The sequence below is a fragment of the Capsicum annuum genome, chromosome 1, assembly GCF_002878395.1.
Source record: "Capsicum annuum cultivar UCD-10X-F1 chromosome 1, UCD10Xv1.1, whole genome shotgun sequence".
Classification (NCBI taxonomy): Eukaryota; Viridiplantae; Streptophyta; class Magnoliopsida; order Solanales; family Solanaceae; genus Capsicum; species Capsicum annuum.
In genome coordinates, this window is record NC_061111.1 from 219,970,027 (window position 1) to 219,987,164 (window position 17,138).

The 17,138-nt window shown below is 31.2% G+C and overlaps 1 non-coding gene across 1 annotated transcript; it reads right to left on the reverse strand.

Moving 5' to 3' along the window:
* Nucleotides 1-2,410: 2,410 nt before the first annotated feature.
* On the reverse strand, nucleotides 2,411-2,536 carry LOC124892434. Its single transcript, XR_007050241.1, has one exon. It is a non-coding gene; the product is annotated as a small nucleolar RNA snoR86 (small nucleolar RNA).
* Nucleotides 2,537-17,138: the final 14,602 nt, after the last annotated feature.

Genomic DNA, 17,138 nt, shown 5'->3' on the forward strand with positions numbered 1-17,138 from the left:
ATCTACTTTCTAATTACTTTTATTATTTTTTTATATTCAGAAAATAGATATATATTCTTGGACCTTTAGTTATAGTATTTTTCCATTAATAACAAATAAATACAAAGCTCAATATCTATATCTATATTTATATCTATAATCTATATCTATAATCTATAATAATATATTAAAAGTGTGAAGGGCCTTAGAAATATTGTTTGAACTTTTTTCCTTCATTAAAATTTTTCGCTTTAGACAAAATCGTCTTTTCACTATTTTTTTTCTAATTTTTAAAAGTTAATAATTAATTAATATATATATTTATGGTAAAACCTTTTCTTATTAGAAGTCGCCGGAATTAATGACAACTAATACTTTTTCCATTGGTTTAAGAATTATAAAACAACTAAATTTGGTTTTAATAAGATTTGAAAAATCTAGAAACAAATATAAAAGTCTTAGAATAAGAAAATTTTAATAAGTATCAAATTTTAAAAAGTTTTAAATACATAATAAGAAATATCTTTTTATTATTTTATCAAATTCTTATTTAACTATTTTTACTAAAAAAACATGTCCCACCTCAAAAAGAAAAAAAAATAAGTGGTGTCAGATTGTAATTAGCATACGACCTAATTTCTTTCTTTTAAGTATGATTTTTGATTTAATTAGGAGTCCTTAATTTTCTTTTCTTTTAAGTTTCATCTGTCTTGATTTTCTATAATAATTAGTTTTTTACGAAAAAAGTTTCTCAAATTAGATTAGATTTATTCCATGTTTCATCAACTATTTCTTAAAAGTAAAAAAATCGTACATCTATATATTGAGCATTCCTTTTTTTCAATAAATAATAGAATAACATTCACAATTTAATTGTTAAATAGTACGTTGAAGAGAAGATTAATTTTATGTTCTTTAATATTAGTTTTTAATTTGTAGGTCAACAATATTAAATATTATGCAGCTTTTATTAACGTTTTTTTATCGTATAATTTATTGTAATTTTAATTGTTGGCTTTTGCATGATGTGTAAGTAAAGAAAAATTATATGAGTGTGTGGTTGAGACTTCGTCCTGATTACGAGGGGATTTAAATTATTTCTCATTCATATTAACACCGTTTATGTTGTTAAGGTGTTGATTAGAAGTACACGTTCTGTTCTTCGATTCGATTTTATCAAATTTAATTTACAATTTTAAAAAGTAGACATCGAACACCGAATCAAACTATTTTAGTTTGATTTGTTTTCTTTCAACTTCGTTTTTATTTGATTTGGTATTCAGAAATATTTGAACTTTTTGTCCTTTGGTAAAAGTGTCTGCTTTAAACAAAATTATTTCTTCAATATTTAAGAATTGAAAATTTATTAAATATTTTAATAAAACATATGTTATGTTTGCGCTATTTTATTAAAGTGTGAAGGATCTTTGAGAAGTGATTTAAATTTTTTGCAATAGACAAAATCATTTAATTTTAAATAATCAAATGTTACACGTGTGCTCACATTTTATGTGAAGAAAACTTTCAGACAAGCTACTGTGACTAATGACTTAAAAACATCTTAATAATTTACCAAATTAATTTTTATTGAAACTACTCTATAATCATTGTTTTTTTTTTTTTATCTTTTTAGTGAAAACATTTAATTTTTTCTTCAATCACATTATAATTGTATAAAAATAAAAAAAATCCGACTAAAACCAAAATAAAAAAACTGATTGCATATTGGTTTGCTTTGATTTATAGATTTTAAAAACCAATATTATTGATTTGATTATATTTTAATAAAAAATTGAACAAACCCGACCTATGTACACCCCTACCTGCCACACAGTATTTGTTAAAAATAATGTAAATAAAAAAATCAATTACTCCTTTGTAAATTGTAAAAACTTCAATAGCTCCATGTGTAAAAATGTTTATAAATAAGGTGGAGTTTATAATTTATGAGTTTAATTTTTATCATAAAATATATGCATTATAAAATGAAAAATCAAAGTTGTGATAATTTTGAATAGTCTTTGAAAAATGAACTTGCCAAACATATATTCTCATTAGCCAAGCAAAAATATCAAACTCATTTTTATCTTCATTCATATTTGAACTTGAGAATCATAATACTCAATCCACCACCCGCTCACTTTCTCAAGTCAATTTCTCAATTTGAAGTTGGATTATGTCCGTCTTACTTTGGCAAACAATTATAATATAGTTAGCAATATATTTTTAATATTTATGTAACTCAAACTTTATTAAATCGATCACGGTATCAGACATAAAATCTTCTGAAACACATAAAAATTTGCAAAACAAAAGAAACGAACCTTAAAAAAAATCAGTAGTCGTTTAAAGAAATTACTGATTGATATAGGTTTAATGATGCTTTTGTCATCGATGAAAATATAGACAAAAATGTAGAAAATGTAGGGAAAATTTAGCGATTTGTTCGAGGCCATAATCAAAATGATACGTATTTGAAAGGCACGGAGAATCGCTTATTTGATATCGCCAACCTTCAATGCAAGTGTTCGTCATTATTTATTTGACATACTTGCTCTGCTAATTGGCTACTATTTTTCCTCATTCTAATGGAGTAATAAAAAGCATAAGAAAAACAAATATGAAAAAACAATACAACGAAATGGAGTAAAATATTGCAAAATACCACAAGTAATTGTTCCCTCGGAGAGTTTATGATTGATTGGAAAAGATGATAAAGTCGTTTGGTTTTATAGGTACGAAGAACTATAGCCCTAACCCTAGTTTCTTTAAGGAGGCAAAAATTGTTCAAAATGGGCCTACAGTTCTGAAGTGGCCGTTTTTGCCCAAGTGTGTAGTATGGCAATCTGACCCATTTTAATTAGGGAAAAGGACACTGTGTAGTAAAAGGAAAAATTTTAGAAATAACAACTTAATCTTAATTGTAACTTTTATAACAATAATTTAATAATTACGAAAAATAAAAATTTGTATTTTATATTTAAGTAAACTTTTGTTATACAAACACATATACAATAAAATTTACTGTCCTTGTTTTACTCAAATTAATTGAGTTAAATAAGGAATAATTATCCCATCTAATAAATTCACATAAATTACTCTTATTTAAATTAGTAGATTCTTTTTTCAAATCAAACTCAAATATTAAATATTATTATTTCCTTGATCTTCAAAATTTCAAAATATCATTCTCTTATATCTCTAAGTATTTTTTCTTGTTAGTTTTTTCATTTTTTTTATCTTTTTTATTTTTATTTTTTTCTTTTTCAGTTTTTTCGTTCCACTTTATTTTCTCTCTTCTACTTCTCTTCTTTTTTCCCCTTTTTTGTTTTTCTAATTTTTTTTCGTTTTCTTCTTCTTTTAAAAAAAATCGTTTTTGTTTTTACACTTCTATTTCTAGTTTCTATTTCTCTTTCTTCTTTTTTTTTTTCCTTTTTCACTTCTTTTTTTTTTTCAAAATTTTATTTTTCATGTTTTTTTTCATTTTTTTTACTCTTCTGTCTCTATCTTTTATTTTTAAAAGACAAATCTCTCTCTCTATATATATATATTCAAAAAATATACAAAATAAATAGACATACAGATCTGCATATGTATTTACGATAAAAAACATACATATATATCTGCATATGTGTTTACAGAAATACGTATCTGACTCATATGTATATATAAACATATAGGACACAAAATCTCTATAACAAAAATGACAATTACATACATATACATATAGGTAATAAAAAAATACATGATACATATCTTAAACAGTAAAAGAAAACAAATAAGTACTTATGTTACCCTCTAAAAAATGGCATGGTATGTATGGTTCAAAGATAAATCCAACACCGTATAAAATACATATAGCTCTGCATATATATTTATAGAATACATACCTGAATATATATATTCTTATTTTATATGAGTCACCTTTATATTTTGCAAATACATATGAAGATATATAGTATAGTTATGTTTGTTACTGTTTAATATGAATATGATATGTATTTCATAAATACATATGTATGTTTTGTACTATGCCTATGTATTTTGTATATTTTTTGAATATGTGTATGTGATATACATATTTATCTTTTCAAAATAAAAGTTAGAGATAGAAGAGTAAAAAAAATGGAAAAAATAAAAATATAAAAAGAAAAACACAAAAAAAGGAAGAAATAGAAATAGAAGTATTAAAAAAAAAGAAAAAAATAAAAATAATAAAATAGAAAAACGAAGAACAAAATAAAAATAGAAAAAGAAAAAAAAGATATGAGAAAGAAAAAAAAAAGAAATAGAAGAGAGAAAATAAAGTGGAAAGAAAAAGAAATCAAAATAAAACATAAAATGATAAAAAAATAACATAAAAAAATTAATAAGAAAAAAAGTAGAGATATAAGAGAGTGAAAGACAGTAATAATGTTTTATATTGAAATCTTGAAAATCATGGAGATAATTATCTTCAAATATTAAAAAAGAAGAAAACAAAAAAAAAAGAAAAAAAAGAGAGAAATAGAAGAGAGAAAATAAAGTGGAAATAAAAAAATAAAAATAAAATATAAAAAAATAATAAAAATAAAATGACAAAAAAATAAGATGAAAAAAAGAGGGTAAAAGATATGGATATATTTGGGGAGGTGAAATAGTGGAGTGAAAATAAAAAAATGTAAAGTAGTGAGAGTAAAACATGCACTTGCCTAGTTAATGAGTAAAATAATGTTACTCTTGCAATAAACTGTAATTTTACAAAAATGTTGCTATTTATTGTAATTGTAGTCTTAAGTGTGCTACTTTCTGTAATTTTAACTTTTAAAATGAATAGCGCAAATTTGAGATTTTGTCAGAAAGTGACAAGTCGGAATGTCGGATAAAGTATTTTCACTTTCCTAATTTGGGTCACTTTGACCTATGTAGTTCAGATACAGTTCATATACAATACTGATACAATTCATATACAATATTGATACCGTTTACAACTTGGGTCATTCGACCCTTTTAAAAATATTTCAGTTTTTTTGCTATAAATTTTTTAATTGAAAAATATTCTATTTTTTTTTTTGTAATTGTTTAGAAATAATAATTAAATATAATTATATAAAAATGGTATAACTGTTATATATAATATGTATCTATATAAGATATATGTGTATGAATTGTATAGTTCTATCAAATAGGACTGTGCAAAAATCGAACCGATCGATAAATCAAAACGATAAAAATGTTATTGATTTATTGTTATTGGGTTATTGGGTTTATGGTTTTTTAATGATTTTATAAAAAAAATTATTAGGTTATTGGTTCAGTTCGATTTTTTCTTATTGGGTTATTGGATATATTCATATATATATATATATATATAGACTTATTATTTCAATTATACAAACTCTTAATTTCTCCTAACAACATTTAGTTCAAACTTGAAGATTCTTGTAAATTAAAACACATTAAGTAAAATTTTTGTTTGCAGCTAAGATTCGATTATTTTTCATGTTAGTTACTACTATTTCTATTTTATGAGTATTTTCTTATCGGTTAAATCGAAAACCGAAATATTAAGGACTAAAAACCGATAAACTGAAAACCGATAAAATATCTTATTGGATTGGTTATTGGTTTAGCATATTTAAAAATCGAAAATCGATAAACCGAATCGGTAATATGTAAAACCAAACCGAACCGACCAATGCACGCCCCTACTATCAAATATGTATATATATAAAATATATAGGAAGTGTATAAAACTTATATGATTGTTGTATAAAATGTGTAAAAAATAGTACAATTATTGTATAAATTGTGTATCGAAATTGTCTAATTTTCGTATAGAATGTTTATATGTATAAGATATGTATAGAAACTATATAGAAGGTGTGTAGAAATGGTATAGATCAAGCCAGCAAATTGAAATGGCTAGAAAGCGAAATTTAAATTTCATGGTCATTTTCGTGAAAATAGTTTAATTTGAAATGTCGTTTCTGTCCTTTCCCCTTTTAATTAACACATATCAGATCAATTTGGGAAAAAGTAAAAAAATCTAAATAGCCTTCCTTGGATGATTAATTGCAACTTATAAAATAATTTTCATCTTTGCAAGTTGTAGCAAAAAAGGCACAGAAAGGGAAACAACAAATTACTTTTTCTTATAATATAAAAAGAAAAATTCAATCTTTATATATCGAAAAAAGATTTAATACCTATAAAAGGGATGATAGTTATTGTCATGATATCAATCATCCCCGTAATTCTCTCTGAAATGATTTTACTCTTACTTCATTAACATCTAAATGATTTCATACTTTCAAAATCATTATTCAACCAGCGATTTCTTCTCCTTCATTCGAAATTCTCTTTATTCTAATTTTCTCTTTGTTCGTTAAAAAATGTGATATAAGGAGTATTGTCAATTTTTTTGTTAAATATTCATTGTATGTAACAACAAAAGATATGTCAATGAATATTAGAGAAAATACAGAAGAATCCATTATTTGTGTTGGTAACAACATAAATAAGGATTTGAATGTAAATCAGAATCTTTCATAAGAATAATATAGTGAAAATTATCTTGTATATACTTATTAGACTGTTTCGTGTATGAAATCTGTATAAAATCAGTATAAAATATCAATATTCCATTCAAGGTTTATAAAATAGTTTCTTACATGTTATATTTATATGGATTGAGTATAATGATGTAATACCCCGTACTTCTACCTAGCTTGAAATCATTCCAAAAATGTCAAAGACTTATTTTAAAGATGAATCTACTTTTATATATGTGGTATTTTCAAGATTTTCACTTTCTATCATGTGGAAAATTGAATAAGCCTTCCATCGATACCAAATCCGACACTCGGGCGAAGAGTTAGAGCCTTTTTAGTGAGGCAGTGTGCCACCTGAGCCATTAACTCATCGCGGAGCAGGCCAAAATGGCAATCGTCAAAATCCAGAGAGCCTCTGTGATTATGGTGCGTTGCGCCAGGGCTCAAATTCAGAATTGTCCTTTTTTCAGTGTCTCAGCTCGATGTTTTGGCGTCGCGCCAAACTTCCAGGTAGCAAATAAAGTGGCAACGCGATAGCTCCGTGTCGCGCTACCTGCAATTTCCCATTTGTCAATTTCCAGTGACTTGGCGCGATAGTGGCGCGTCGCGCCAAGGATAAAAATTGGAAAATTTTCACAGAATTAAAATACGCATCCAAGGGTTAAAAGGGTCAATCTTTCACCCTTATATAAACCCAATAACACGTGATTCAACCATATTTCACCCAAAATATATTATTTCTCTCAAGTTTCTCTCAAGAACAAGCTAGGGTTTTCAATTGGGAATTCAAATTCAAGACCTAAATTCAAGAATCTCCCCGTCAATCTTCGTAGACCCAAAATAATCATGATATTCTTGTTTTGAATTGATTATGTTCATGTTGTTATTGTTGTATGATTGCCAATATTGCATCCTTATCATGTTTTCATGAAACTGTGTTAGTATAGGGTTGAAATTCATGCAATTGAGTTAAATTGTGGAACCATGTTGTATTAAATTGATAATCATACCTATGCCCTAAGTGTGCATGCAAGGTGTTTAATAATATGCCCTAGTGAATGAATGATGATCAAGTGCTTAGTTTCTATGTGTCAAGTTCATGTCATGCCTCTTAAGTTATGCTATCCCTACTTGATTAAGATGATTCCCATGCAAAACCTATGCATTGTGATTGCTTGATGAGGTGTTCATAAGATTAGAAGTATGAAATTATGCCATGTTTATACGCATTACTATCCCTGTATAACATGATAATGATCATGTGCTTCATTAAATCCCCAACTATGAAATTATGAATTGTTGATATTGGTTATGTGATCAAAAGTGTCAAGCCTTGTCAGTTTCATTCTATCGAGTCCTGGGGGTACTTGTACCCGATAATTTAGCTATGTGCCTAGAGCCATGTCATGTTTTCGCGATAATCTCAGTTAAGCCATGAGCAGTAGAATTTAGTCAGTCTCATAACTCAGAAAAACTTAGTAAATTCAGTATCGGTCTAGTCTTTTTTAGAAATCTCAGTAATCTCAGTGATCTCAGTATTCCTAGAAAATCTCAATAACTTCAGTACCCTTAGTCGGTCCTCAGATCTCAGTAGTATTTCGTCAGTCAACGGAACTCAGCAAACTCAGTTTAGCTTCGCTAAATAATACCATCAGTAACAGTTCAGTTCAGTATAATCAATTCTGTATCTATTCAGTTGGGAGTAGGATTCAGCACTGGGTGACCCCAAGGATGGGGACTCACCTTTTATTCAGTGGAGGGTGTGATCCCTAGAAGCAATCCTTGTGTTCTAGAACTATGTAGCCAACATAGGTTTGATATGCACCCTACGCGTTTAGGGATTTATACATCTCATTTGAGTTTCCTACTAGGAGGGGTTGACGGAAGAGCTCTCTGTCAGAGAGGGTATATTTACAGCTTGTCTTTACCCGCGGGACGGTACTGATACCCTTTCAGCTGGGGTTAAAGGTTGGACCCCACCAGTCAGTTCCAGGGTATGTCGGTTAGATGATTACCTCCTACAATCTTAGTTTCAGATCCAGTCTCAGTAATAGAACTCAGTTCAGTTATATAGAAATCTAGGACTGTCAGATACAGTCAAATCAGTATAGTGCGAAACTTAGCTAGTTCCATTAGTACCAGTACTGTCAGATACAATCACTCATGTTATCAGCATCCAGACTCAGTAATCATGTTATCATGAACTCAATTAATAGTATATTAATTATACGAAAACTTATGTTATCAGTATTCAGTTTCAGGATTGTTAGATACGGTCAATCAAACCAGTTCTTCATAATCAGAACAGTCAGAAATAGCCTTTCCTTTATCAGTAATACAATATCAGTCTCTCAGTATTCAGTAGACTTAGTCATCAGTATCAGTAAACTCAGACATCAGTAAATCAATACTAGAACCCCGTACCAGTATTAGCATGGTCCCAGTTACAGTTATTTATTTATGCATGTATTCTTACGTTCACGTTATTCAGTCAGTTAGTATTGTTCATGCATATGAACCATTGCATTTAGCCTACCTTACTTTCATACCAGTACATTCAAACATATTGACTCATTTGCGCTATGTTGTTTTATACCATAAGTTTAGAAGCATGAGTTTTCGAGTATCCTTAGTAGATCAGACGTTCAGCAGCCAGACTAGCAGTGAGTCCTCATCATTCGAGGATAGCATGAATGTTTTATTACTTTATTATTTCAGTAGTTTGGAGTTAGTTGGGGCCATGTCCTAGCAACTCCATAATTTTTAGACAGTTTAGAGTCTTTCAGACTACGACATATTTCAAACAATTTTATTTCAGTTTTGGGTATAGTTATGCCCCATTTCAGACATTATTTTATATTCAGTATTAGTTTATTTTTGAACCTTATGGCCTTATAGCTTATATTCCGCATATATTCAGTATATTATTCAGTGCTCAGTTACAGATATCATTCATGGGTTAGCTTGTGGTACTTCGTGGTCATGAGCACTGTGTAGCATTTCGGGTACCAGATTTGGGGCGTTACAAACTTGGTATCAGAGCCTAAGGTTCAATAGTATCCTAGGAAAACTGAAAAGCCGTATCTAGTAGTCTTGTGCATGAGTGTGTTGTGCACCATACTTATGTACAGGAGACTATGAGATGTTTTAGGAACAGTTTTCCTTCTTTTAGTATTCATGTCGTGCTAGTGAGCATAATCTTGAATTTTTCTCTTAGTCTAATCCTTTCTCTCTTTTATTTACAGAGCATGCCTCCCAAAAGGGCTAACGAAAGAGGGACAAGAATAAGTTAGCACCTCAGCCCATCCAACTAGATCATCTGGATGAGCGTGTCATGAAGAATTTAGGACTCCATTTACTACTCTAGCTAATTCAGTCATAACTCAGAATGAACGGCCTGTTGCTATTTTAGCCAACCCAGTGGCCAATTCAGCTGCAGCTAGGATTTGGGACTTCACCCGAATGAATCCTCCTCTATTCTCAGGTTCTAAGTCTGAAGAAGATCCACAGGAGTTCCTCAATCAAGTTCAGAAAGTCACAAACATCATGGGAGTAACTTACAGTGAGAGTGTAGAGTTAGCCACTTATCAGCTATAAGATGTAGCCTATACATGGTTTAAACAGTAGAAGGTAAACAGGGGTGCAGATGTAGATCCCATAGATTGTGAAGAGTTTGCTACGGCTTTCTTAGATAGGTTCTTTCCCATAGAGCAGAAGGAGGATAAAGTGTTAGAGTTCATCAATATCAGACAAGGTATCATGAGCGTAAAAGAATACTCCCTTAAGTTTACTCAGTTAGCCAGGTACGCTCTCCATGTAGTAGCAGACAATAGGTCCAGAATAAATAAGTTTGTGTCTGGAATATCAGGTAGAGTGCTTAAAGAGTGTAGAACTGTGATGTTTATTAGGGATATGGACATATCTAGGCTTATAGTCTATGACTAGCAGACTGAGGAGCATAAAATTAAGAAGAAGGAGAGAGAAAATAAGAGGGCCAAACAGGTAGTTATAGTTTTGCTCAGTCAGGGTGGCAGGGTGGTAATCATTTTTAGTTGTGTCAAAAATGTTCAGCCCCAGTTCACTCTTCAGCTAGTGCACTAGTACTAAAGTTCATAAATAACCATAGAGATGGGGCGCCAGGATCCAAGGCCCCGGGTAGTGAGAGCAGGGTTTTTACTCATCTACTTTGCGAAGAGTGTGGTAAGCATCATAGGAGTGTGTGTAGAGTCGACAGTAATGCGTATTTCAAATGTGTCATGTCAGGTCACAAGGTTCGAGACTGTCCTAAACCCGGTCTTCGAAGTCAACACGGTCGTTCTTTAGCTCATTCCGATCGCTCGAATCAGCAAGGTGTCAATTCGAGCGCTATCAGTGGACAACGTCCAAATAGACTCTATGCACTTCAGTCCTAACAGGATCAGGAAAGTCCTCCTGATGCAGATACTGGTATGTTACAGATCCTGTATTTATATGTTCACGCTTTTTCATGCTTTACAGTATGCTTAGCCCATATGATTCATGACTTCACTCCTAATGATCAGCCAAACACGTATTATGTCACGTATACTCTCAGTATAGATACCTCGTTGAATCCATAGTGTTAATGTTTCATCCCACAGGCCTCAGTTATAGCGTCAGTTTAGTAATCAATATTCAGTAAAGAACTTAGATAGTCCTACAGAGCCATGGCTTTCAGCTACCAGTTATTTAGCCATCAAAATTTAGTGTTCTCATACCAGTCTAAACCAACATTCAGTCCTAGTTACAGTCTTAGTTAGGGTTACAGTCTTAATTACCGTCTTAGCTACAATCTCAGTCCTAGTCCTAGTTCAGCCAGATCAGAAACTCAGTTCACTTTCAGGATTACTTAACCATAGCATATAGCTATTAGTTACTCAGTCATTAGTATTTTAGTACCTTAGTTACATAATATTTCTGAATCATGTCATACGCTTGGTCTCACAATTTCAAGTAATACAATTTTTATAAATCCATGCCCAGTCACCGCATGTCACTCAGTCAGTACTTACCTCCTATGCATAATACTTTATAGCCTTAGGCTACTCGTTCAGACTAAGTACAGTTCAGTCTTATATGCCAGCATTCATCTATAAGTTATTCAGTTAATTAGATAAGTTAGTATATTTATGCATTCGTGCTCAACACCATGTGAACCTTTTCAGTATCTTAGTTGCAGTACATAAGGTTTTTTTACTTTATATTAGATGATGTTTCATAGGCCTTACCTCCTAATACAAGAACCCCAGCTATGTAGCAATCTCCCATTCAGATGTCCTACTCAAACCAGACCAAGATTCACTTTCTCTCTACAGTCATTAGAACTCTATAGAAAGAGTGTCATAGAAATACTCCGATCGAGTATAAGTTTTCAGCATGAGTTAGTCCGCAAAGTAGTACTTCAGTTTAGAAGTTAGAACGGACAAGTTCAGATGGTGTGGTTTCCCCAACTTTCCATCTAATCGCACTATTTAGAAATCTCATGAATGTGATCATTCTAAGATAGACCAACTAGGTAGTTGCGTGTTCAACTTGGTTCATGTATCATGTCATAGTTTCATATCTCTGATATTCAGTCCTGGTTCAATTTATAGGTGACCTGTGCATCATCCCAGTTTTCCTCAGTATCACAGTCAAGTCAGTATTCTTCTAGGGACATAGTGTCCCAAGGAGGAGATTCTCTATAACCCCCAAGCTATCGTGTCCTAGATCCTCCAGCTTTTCTTCACGTAACAAATCCACTTTGGAGTAGTGGGTACCCATAGGTTTACCCTCTAGCTCTAATCTTGGTCGTATGTTATGTGTTCAAGGAACTCAGTTCAGATCACTATATTTAGTTCATGTATTACGTTCCAGACCTAGTTACATTCTTATGATTCCGCTCATGCATATTTAGTAATTCATCTCAGACTTAGCCCAAGGTAATAGCTTTTCTCAAGCTTATCCAGTTTCATATTCAGATTTCAGTTACAAATGTGGTATTCAGTTCCATGCTCAGTTTTTATTTCAAACTTGGTATCTTTACCCTTACATGTTCAGCCGTATGTTCATGAGTCAGTTCAATCATATATTCACGCATCAAATATACGTGGTCAGCTTATCGGTACTCTCAGTCATGTATTCATGTATCATCTAGTCATAAAAAAATTATGCATCATTTATGTATGCTCAGTATAAATCCTAGTAATATCAGTCAAGTAGTCATGTTACAGTTGTTCATATTCAGTATGTACTTCAGCTTATCGTTTCTCCCATTTTAATCAGTCTTATTCAAGGACGAATGTTTCCAAGGGGGAGATATTATAATACCTCGTACTTCTACCTAGCTTGAAATTGTCCTAAAAATATCAAAGACTTGTTTTAAATATGAATCCACTTTTATCTATGTGATATTTTCAAGATTTTCACTTTTTATTATGTGGAAAATTGAATAAGATTTCCATCGATACCAAATTCGCCCAAATTCGACACCCGGGCAAAGAGTTAGAGCTATTTTAGTAAGGTAGTGTGCCACCTGATCCATCAACGCGTCGCGGAGTAGGCCAAAATGGTAATCATCAAAATCCAGTAAGCCTCCACGATTATGGCGCGTTGCGCCAGGGTCCAAATTTAGAATTGTTCTCTTTCCAGTGTCTCAGCGCGATGTCTCCGCGTCGCGCCAAACTTCCAAGTCACAAACAAAGTGGAAAAGCGATAGCTCCGTGTTGCGCCACCGTACAATTTCCTATTTGTCACTTTCTAGTGACTTGGCGCGATAGTAGCCATCACGCCAAGGATGTAAATCAGGAAATTTCCACAGAATTAAAATACGCATCCTAGGGTTAAAAGGGTCAATCTTCCACCCCTATATAAACTCAATAACTCGTGATTCAGTCATATTTCACCCAAAATATATTATTTCTCTCAAGTTTCTCTCAAGAACAAGCTAGGGTTTTCAATTGAAAATCCAAATCCAAGACCTAAATTCAAGAATCTCTTCCTCAATCTTCGTAGAATGAAGAACTAAGGTATGCACAGTATTGATTCATGGACTCCTTTTATCCATAAAGCTCAAGAACCCTATTTTAAACTATATATCATGATGTTCTTATTTTGAATTGATTATGTTCATGTTTTTATTGTTTTATGTTTGCCAAGATTGCATCCTTATCATGTTTTCATGAAACTATGTTAGTATAGGGTTGAAATTCATGCAATTGAGTTAAATTGTGAAACCATGCTGTATTAAATTGATGATCATACCTATGCCCTAAGTGTGCATAAAAGGTGTTTGATAATATTCCCCAGTGAATGAATGATGATCAAGTACTTAGTTTCTATGTGTCAAGATCATGTCATGCCTTTTAAGTTATGCTATACCTACTTGATTAAGATGATTTCCATGCAAAACCTATGCATTGTGATTGCTTGATGAGATGTTCATAAGATTAGAAGTATGAAATTATGCCATGTTTATACACATTACTATCCCTGTACAATATTATGATGATCATGTGCTTCATGAAATCCCCAACTATGAAATTATGAATTGTTGATATTGGTCATGTGATCAAAAGTATCAAGCCTTGTCAGTTTTATTCTATCGAGTCCTGGGGGTACTTGTACCTGATAATTTAGCTGTGTGCCTAGAGCTATGTCATGTTTTCATGATAATCTCAGTCAAGCCATGATCAGTAGAATTTAGCCAATCTCATGACTCAGGAAAACTTAGTAAATTCAGTATTGATCTAGTCTCTTTCAGAAATCTCAGTAATCTCAGTAGTTCAGTAATCTCAGTGATCTCAGTATTTCCAAAAAATCTCAGTAACTTTAGTACCCTTAGTCGATCCTCAGATCTTAGTAGCATTCCATCAGTCAACAGAACTCAATGAACTCAGTTTAGCTCCATTAAATAATACCATCAGTAATAGTTCAGTTCAGTATAATCAATCTGTGTCTATTCAGTTGGGATTAGGATTCAGCATCGAGTGAACCCAAGGATGGGGACCACCTGTTATTCAGTGGAGGGTGTGACCTCTAGAGGTAATCCTTGTATTCCAGAATTACGTAGCCAACGTAGGTTGAGATGCACCCTACGCGTTTAAGGATTTATACATCTCATTTGAGTTTCCTACTAGGAGGGGTTGACAAAAGAGTTCCCTGTCAGAGAGGGTATACTTACAGCTTGTCTTTACCCGTGGCACGGTAGTGATACCCTTCCAGCTGGGATTACAGGTTAGACCCCACCAGTTAGTTTCGGGGAATATCGATTATATGATTACCTCCCACAGGCTAAGTTTCATATCCTGTTTTAGTAATAGAACTTAGTTCAGTTCTAAAGAAATCCAGGACTGTCAGATACAGTCAAATTAGTACAATACAAAACGCAGCTAGTTCCATTAGTATCAGTACTCTCAGAAACAGTCACTCATGTTATCAGTATTCAGACTCAGTAATCATGTTATCACAAACTCAGTTAATAGTATATTAATTATATGAAAACTCATGTTATCAGTATTCAGTTTTAGGACTGTCAGATACAGTCAATCAGATCAGTTCTTCATAATCAGAAAAGTCAGAGACAGCCTTTCCTTTATCAGTAATACAACATCAGTCTCTCAGTATTTAGTAGACTCAGTCATCAGTATCAGTAAGCTCAAACGTCAGTAAATCAGTACTCAGAACCCCGTACCAGTATCAGTATGGTATCAGTTACAGTTACTTGATCATACATGTATTCTCACGTTCATGTTATTTAGTTAGTTAGTATTGTTCATGCATATGAAACATTGCATTTAACCTGCCTCACTTGCATACCAGTACATTCAAACATACTGACATATTTTCACTATGGTGTTTTATACCATAGGTTTAGAAGCACGAGTTTCCGAACATCCTTAGTAAATTAGATGTTCATCAGCCAAACTAGCAGTGAGTCCTCATCATTCGAGGATAGCGTGAATATTTTATTACTTTATTATTTCAGTAGTTTAGAGTTAGTTGGGGACATGTCCCATTAACTCCACAGTTTTCAGACAGTTTAGAGGCTTTCAGACTACAACATGTTTTAGACAGTTTTATTTCAGTTTTGGGTATGGTTATGCCCCATTTCAGACATTGTTTTATATTCAATATTAGTTTAGTTTTGAACCTTATGACCTTACAACTTATATTTCGCATATTTTTAATATATTATTGAGTGCTCAGTTACAGATATTAGTCATAGGTTAGCTTATGGTCCTTCGGGGTCATGAGCACCATGCAGCGTTCTGGGTACCAGATTCAGAGCGTTACAAATGATCACAGAAGTTGGTATAGAAATCGACTTTCACTAAATACTATACGTTATTATTTATTTTAGTGTATAAATAAATATACAAACTTGTATTTTTTGAATTTTTCGTGTATGAAACTTGCATAATATTAATATTACATTCAAGGTTTATAAAATAGTTTTTTACATGTTATCTTTTTATGAAATGAGTATAATGTGATTGTGATATTCAATTAGAATATATACTTAAGATTATAAATTGAATGAAATTAGTTTATAAAAGTGATTTCTGTGCGCCCAACTCATAATTGGCGAATTCATAGGTTCAATTCCTACTGGATGCACTCTAATGGGACCCTCCAATAAGTCTATTGGAATTTACATGTCACACGTGTATAAATGGGTATGAAATAGATATATAAACTGATATATATAAATTGTGATATTCAATTTAGGTGATACCAATTTATGTATCCATTTCATACACTACGTGCTTATCTCTTTGAATCAAGATTCTATCTTATCTACTTTTGTATTACGTTAATATTTAATAAACATTGCCATCTTTCATACTGAAAAAAGAATCAACATTTATAAAAAAAAATTACAGTACATCTAGTTCTTCAATAATGGAAGAATTAAAAAAAAATATTGTGGTAAAAAAAATGAAATTTGTGATTATCTGTGAAGGATTTTGAGAAAATATATGTGGGAGTAAAATAGAGCGAAAAAAGAGAGAAAGAATCGTGTAATTTATGACAGAGAATAATAAATTTGGAGTTTTTTTAAAAAGGTAGGAAGGATAATAACTAAAATATAATATTGAACAGATTTTACTCCTTCCATAATTATCCATATAGTTATTAAAGAGGAATTGAATACTAAACCCTTAAAAAAGGAGTTATTTTTACTTAAACATATTTAATCTTTTTTTTTTTAAATTAAATAAACTGATTTTGTAAAAAGTTGCTACAACTTGCAATTAAAATAACTAAAAAAACAATTATCTAAAAGTGTTGCTATAACTTGCAATTTTCAATCTAATAAATGTATAGGAGATAATTTTCCCAAAGTATTATTGAGCATACGTGTTAAATTTGAATGTATCTTATACAAAATGACACATAATTACAAAAGAAAAAAAGAATGTGTCTTATCGTGTGTTTCACGTCAATTAATAAAATTATATATTAAAATAAAATTATTACGTAAAGGATAGTAGTTAACACTAAAATGATTGTTATATCTATTTAAATATGATAAATAACTATTGTATGTTCTATATATTATTGTTTGTCGTGTCTCACCCGATCTTTTTATATTTACAAATAATTTATTGATTTATATCATGATAA